The 7022-nt window shown below is 39.3% G+C and overlaps 1 protein-coding gene across 1 annotated transcript in view; it reads left to right on the top strand.

Annotated features, from left to right (window-relative positions):
• The window catches only part of plbd1a (phospholipase B domain containing 1a), a 364744-nt gene that overhangs the window by 69009 nt on the left and 288713 nt on the right, over positions 1-7022 (top strand). The gene's annotated exons all lie outside the window — the stretch shown is intronic.

Raw genomic sequence — 7022 nt, forward strand, 5'->3', positions numbered from 1 at the left:
CTGCAGTATATATTGAGCTTACTGTCTCAGTGTGTCCGCAAAGATTTAAAATGTCAAAAACTCAATTTTAGGCCTTAAAAAGTCTTCATTCATTCATTCATTCATTCATTCATTCATTCATTTTCTTGTCGGCTTAGTCCCTTTATTAATCCGAGGTCGCCACAGCGGAATGAACCGCCAACTTATCCAGCAAGTTTTTACACAGCGGATGCCCTTCTAGCCGCAACCCATCTCTGGGAAACATCCACAAACACACTCATACACTACGGGCAATTTAGCCTACCCAATTCACCTGTACTGCATGTCTTTGGACTGTGGGGGAAACAGGAGCACCCAGAGGAAACCCACGCAAAGGCAGGGAGAACATGCAAACTCCACACAGAAACGCCAACTGAGCCGAAGATCGACCCAGCGACCTTCTTGCTGTGAGTCGACAGCACTACCTACTGCACCACTATGTCGCCGTCCTTAAAAAGTCTTACATTTACTAAAATATTTAGGTAAATTTACATTAACATTTAGTCATTTAGCAGACGCTTTTATCCAAAGCGACTTACAAATGAGGACAAGGAAGCAACTTACACAACTATAAGAGCAACAATGATTAAGTGCTGTAGGCAAGTTTCAGGTGTGTAAAATCTTAGAAGGAAAGTATTAGTAGTGTTAGTATTTTTTATTTATTTATTTATTTTTCTTTGGGTACAGTTAGTGTGACATCCAGAGAGGCAATTGCAGATTAGGAAGGGAAGTGGAGACTAAATAGTTGAGTTTTTAGTGGTTTCTTGAAGACAGCGAGTGACTCTGCCGTTCTGATGCAGTTAGGGAGTTTATTCCACCAACTGGGCAGATTGAATGCGAGAGTTCGGGAAAGTGATTTCTTTCCTGTTTGGGATGGAACCACGAGGCGATGTTCATTCACAGAACGCAAGTTTCTGGAGGGCACATAGATCTGCAGAAGTGAGTGCAGATAAGAAGGTGCTAGGCCAGAAGTCACTTTGTAGGCAAACATCAGAGCTTTGAATTTGATGCGAGCAGCAACTGGCAGCCAGTGCAAACGGACTAGCAGCGGAGTGACGTGTGCTCTTTTAGGTTCATTAAAGACCACTCGTGCTGCTGCGTTCTGAAGCATCTGAAGAGGCTTGATAGAGTTAGCTGTAAATAATTGTGAACAGGACTTAATTGTACCTTGTCCATGTAAAGCTACCCAATCTGGCCACACATCCGATCACCAACAATCCATCTCAATAGAACTTTTAGCAAAACTCTACAGACCTTTTTCTTGGCTGCTGCATGGAGGGCGCCATAGCCACCAGCGTTTAATAACTTCCATTTACAGCGTTTACAACCAGGTAATATGCGCTCCGAAAATGAGTTTCAGTAGCGTTTTGCGTGGTTCACGGAGTGTTTTTGTGACACACAAAAAGTGTCTGTTAAAGCCGTTCTGTCAGATGTGGTTCAAGCGCGAGAGAAAAATGTTCTCCTAGTTCACGTGTTTGCCGTCAGAAACACAGTGTGTGTGTGTCTCCTTGGCCTGTCAGCTGTTAGCTCGAGAAGCGTCTGGATGCAGACCTGGTGCAGTGCAATCTGAGCTGCATCCAATGCTTTTTAATAGGCTCACCTAATCCCACCCCTTACCCTACCCGTCACAGTGACATCACTCACTTCACTGAGTGCATTGTGTCTGACATTGCATCGCTGAGTGATGCAATTTCAGCTTGCATCATAAAGGCTGCATCCAGATACTACTGGGTAGCTGAGCGGCTTTTCAACACACACACACACGCGCGCAATACTTCACTGCATCATAATCGAACAAACCAGATTACCGGTGTTATGGTTTAACTGGTGACCATGTTAACTGGTGTCCCTTTCCAGATGTAAGCTATTCACGTTTGCAGATTGACAGATTCGTCACTTTTTCACAGCAATAAAACATGATCATACTGAATAAAGAGTCTTATTACTTGGTGTCAGTGTAAACATTATTGACTTTAATATCTGTGTAGCAGAACAGTATAAACCAAAATTAATGTAAAAATTGGTCACACTTTACAATGAGGTTCATTAGTTATTGTTAATTAATGCATTTACTAACATAAACAAACAATAAACAATACATTTACTACTGTATTTGTTCATGTTAGTTAACGTTAGTTAATGAAACGTTAATGAAAATACAGTAGTTTATTGTTAGTTCATGTTAACTCATGGTGCATTAACTAATGTTAACAAGCATGGACTTAGATGCTAATAATAATAATAATAATAATAATAATAATAATAATGAATTAGTAAATGTTCAATTATAATTAATAAATGCTGTACATGTGTTGTTCATGATTAGTTCATGATAGTAAATGCATTAACTAATGAACCTTATTGTAAAGTGTTACCTAAAAATAAATAGAATTTACATGTCTTCAACGGGATTCGAACTCGTGTAGTCAAAAGGTTCAGCACACGCATCAATCACCTTATCTAACTGAGCTACGCTGAACTACATGAAGTAGTCTGTTTTAATATTTTTATCAGTCTAAATAAGCTGTGCTGTGTTTGTGGACTCGTGTTGACAGGTTTTCATCGATGTCAACATGTTTACATGTTGTTTAGTTAAATGTACTCGCGTTAGCATAAGACATTGTTTTTTTTCTAGTGTTTGAGAGAAGTTTAAAAGAATTTGGGGATCTATTGGTTTTGTTTTTGAGTGCAATGTTCAGTAAACCATTTGTTTTCCATTTGGGAAATAAAATATATGCATAGAATAAATATTTACTAGCATCAGTATTTCACTATTTCACAGTATTTCACTAATATTCTAGTGGTTAACCTTTTTAATGTGACTGCATTGAATAAAAACAATGAAAAGTTACAATGTAAATAAATTTGTTCCAGGGGTCAAATAATTTCAAGAGTCAACACTTAGCTGATGATTGATAGTAAAGCTAGTTTGGCGTGCTGTCCTGGGAGAGAGCCCTGAGCTTATAAGATCCTCGAGCCCTTGGCTCCCTCCCGTTGCAAGGCGAGAGGGGAGTTTGAGCTCAGGTAGATCTCGATGACTCCCCCTTTTGCTTGTTGTAGCTAAGTGTCAGATATGGGTGCTGAAAGGTGTACTCAGAGTTTAGCTAAAGTATTTGGACTAATTGTTTAGGGTGTTTGTTTTTGAACTGTGGGAGAAAACCGGAGGACCCGGGGAAAATCCACGCGACCACTGGGAGAACGAGCAAACTCCGCACAGAAATGCCGACTGGTTTGGAAAGGAATTAAACCAGGGGCATTCTTGCTGTGAGGCAACAGCGCTAATCGCTGGCCTACATGATGCCGTTTGAAAGGAGGGAAAGTAGGGTTGGGTGGGGGGGGTTCTTCAATATGAAGATATTGAGATGAGAAAAGTCTGGTTATTTATAGTGAGTTAAGGATCATCTGATAGGATAATCAGTCATTAGCTAAACTTGGAACAGCTGTGAACAATCATAAGCACGTGATCCTCTCAAAATTTGTTTATAAATAAACTTCACGTCTACTATCACTACGACTAAAATAAAGCAGCACAATTTAAGTTCCATTCTCAAGTTTATTTTTCATCAAGAAACAACCTCATCATTAATCACAAACTGTGATTGACCCTGCTTTAAGCCGTCAAGGAAATATCATAAAATATACAATGCAAAACGTTGGAGTTGGGTCTGTTTATTTATATTTTCCCCTCTTTTATCAACCCAATAATGAAATTCATCCTATACACACAACACCAAAATGCCAACAATCTCGCCACTCTTCTTCATTATTTTTAATGGAATTTGGAAATGAAATTGAAAAGAAATCAGTCAACTTTTTTAAAGTGTGAACATTTATTTAAAGATTAGCAATGACAGAACAATAGTATAGGTGTGTATCATGTCATCAATACAGTAATGGAGATGGTGCTCACTGCAGAGCCATTTGAGCAGAGCTGAGCTCCAGCGAGGGAAAGCATGAGCTCTCGCTCCTCCTCCTATAAGATGTTTTAATGCGTACACCAACCCCACCCCTAACCCTACCCCCAGTGACATAACTTGTAGAAGAAGTGCAAGAAAGGAGGAGCGAGAGCTCATGCTCCCCCTCGCTGGAGCTCAGCTCTGCCCAAATGGCTCTGCAGTGAGCACCACTTGCAGTTATACAGTCATCTATTACACAGCCATCCTTCTGCTAGTAATTCAAGTCTATTGTAAATGATGAAATTAACAAAATAATACAGTCTTTAGTATACATTCTACCCACAAGTCTTTTTTTCCTGACTTTCCCACATTTTGGAACATCAAGAGAGGACCACAACAAAATAATACACTGTCTTGCAAGATAAGTAAGGTGTAACACTGATTATAGTCATTGACTGAGGTATAAACCAGTGTTACAATTTAACAGAGAAATAACCAAGTAAACATGAGATTTATTTTTTACACAACTTGGCTAAAAATAATTGGGCATATATGTTTTTTAATATCAATTTGGATTGCTTGTCATGGTTAATTAAAGTTACAAACCTGAAAATTCTCATTATTTACTTTCGCCCATTTTTCTCACTCTCCTTCAAATTAATTCTTAATCTATGAGGTGGAATGAGCCGTCAGTTACTCTGGCATGTTTTTTTTTATGCAGCAGATGCCCTTCCGGTATATTTACAGATTTATAAAGGGACTAAGCCAAAAAAAAAAAAATGAATGAAAGAATGAAACGTAAATTGTTGGAAACGTAATATTTGACTTCCATAATATTTAGTTTTTCCTACAATGGAAGTCAATGATAACAGGTCAATCATTCATTCATTCCTTCATTCATTTTCTTGTCGGCTTAGTCCCTTTATTAATCCGGGGTCGGATTAATAAATGAATGAGCAGAATGAGCGGAATGAGCAGCCAACTTATCCAGCAAGTTTTTTTTTTTACGTAGCGGATGCCCTTCCAGCCGCAACCCATCTCTGGGAAACATCCACACACACACACTCATACACTACGGACAATTTAGCCTACCCAATTCACCTGTACCACATGTCTTTACACTGTGGGGGAAACCGGAGCACCCAGAGGAAACCCACGCGAATGCAGGGAAAACCTTTTTGTTTGCGTTTATCATCAGCGTTTTACGAGACATTTTTCCAGATTCAAACCTAATCGTTTTTCACTGCCGTCGAGCAAAGAGTATGCAAATCACTCCTGGACGTTAGATGGCGCTACACAACTTAAAGCTTCTGACATCCGCTTATAACACAGAAGAAGAAAAGAAAATTGACACAGTTGTTGTTAAAGTTACTGGCGATTCAAACAAGCATGGCAAGCAGCAGCTCCAGCTCTAGCGATGAAGAAATGATTATTGTTCAGCAGTGCAATAAGCAGGTCCATGTTCATATCGCCTCTGGGCATCTTTTTCAATCTGCGCTCGCATTGACAGTTTTGTGCTTGAGCGCCTCCATGAGCTGTTTACTGTAACTTCAGCAGCTCTGTGCACATGAACAAAAGTGCCAATCTAATAGACCAATTACCAACATACTTCACACATCCCGGTTGCAGAAAACAGACAGGCAACAATGGGAAAGATGTCATGTTTTGCGGTAGGATGCCGAATTCGAGTCCAAAAATGGAAAACTTAACTTTTACCATACACCACACACCGCTTTAATACCGACTGCAGACGTCTTTGGCTAAATAGGAGCTGAATGAAGTGAGGAGCTAATTAGAAATGCTGGACTCTGCAGTTCTCATGTCATATCAGGTCAGTTCACGCTATGCTGAATCAGACTCATCACTCGTTTTTGACTGCAGAAATGATTTCAGCAAAAACAGTTACATGTGGTGAATTAAACTGCCGACACTGAATGCTCAGAATGAAATGTGAACGTTACTTTTATTAAGGTAAAGTTGGTTTTATATTCACACATTCATTCAGAGACAACTTGTGATAAACTCCCTATATTGTTTACCACGGCACTTTGAATATTCGATCTGAATTAACCTGCAAGTGTGACTTGAAAACAACATTAGCACTGTTTATTTAACTGTGAACATGTTGTACTTTGATAGTCATTGGCTGTTGCTAATATGATTTCGCTATTTAGAGTTTGCAAATAATACTTTAATGAAATTATATTATTAAGGAGAAAGTCTGAATTTGTGAATATAAAACCAACTTTACCTCTATGTGTAGGTTCACATGCCCTGCCGTACAGGTGCAGTTCACCGTCATGCAGTTGTTTTGCGTGTTGGTGATTAATTACCCAGGCCTTGTATAACGTTAGCTCCATCTTGTTTCCTTGTGTTTGGCTAGGCAGAATCTCGGTGTTTAGCTCTTGAATCTGGTCATCATGGAGCAATATTTTTTACACATGAACTCAAAGAACAACATTGTTGGCATCCAAAGACTTGTAGACCTTTAACTTCTCTCTTGTAAAATCACTCGGAGCTTCATTGAGATTGTATATTTTGAGCTGGATGCTTGGTCACTTCGTCTAATCCAATATTCATTGGGAGGGAGCTATCACAAATGGAGCTGTCAGATGAACGCCGCTCGCTTTAACGTTAATTTAGCTGAATCACTGTGGTTGTCACTGGGTGACGAGCTGTTATAATATGCTGTAAGCATTATGTAAATAATATATATAATATGTAAGTAATATATCTTATTTCTAAGACAACAACAAACTCTGCACCGCATCTGATGTCATCCCCTCGCTGTAAATGCTAGAGCTCCCGGTTGCTTTCTGCTACCTCCCTACGCGCACATCCTGAATGTTTACAAACATGGTAATTGGTCTATAACTGGAGAAGGCTTTGACGCCGCGTGTCTTAAACGAGGCGTTTCTTAAACAATGCTTTTTGCCGTTTTGTGCATTGGTGTGCATGATCACATTAGTGCCATTTATTTAGTCACGAGGCGTTAAATGTTGATGGCAAACACGAGCAAAAAGCGTCCCGGTGTGCACGGGTCTTTAGACACTTCAAAAAATGTATTAATTACACAATATCAAAGATGTATTTAAATTACCTTCCTAA

This window comes from Danio rerio, chromosome 3 (assembly GCF_049306965.1).
Source record: "Danio rerio strain Tuebingen ecotype United States chromosome 3, GRCz12tu, whole genome shotgun sequence".
NCBI classification, from domain to species: domain Eukaryota; kingdom Metazoa; phylum Chordata; class Actinopteri; order Cypriniformes; family Danionidae; genus Danio; species Danio rerio.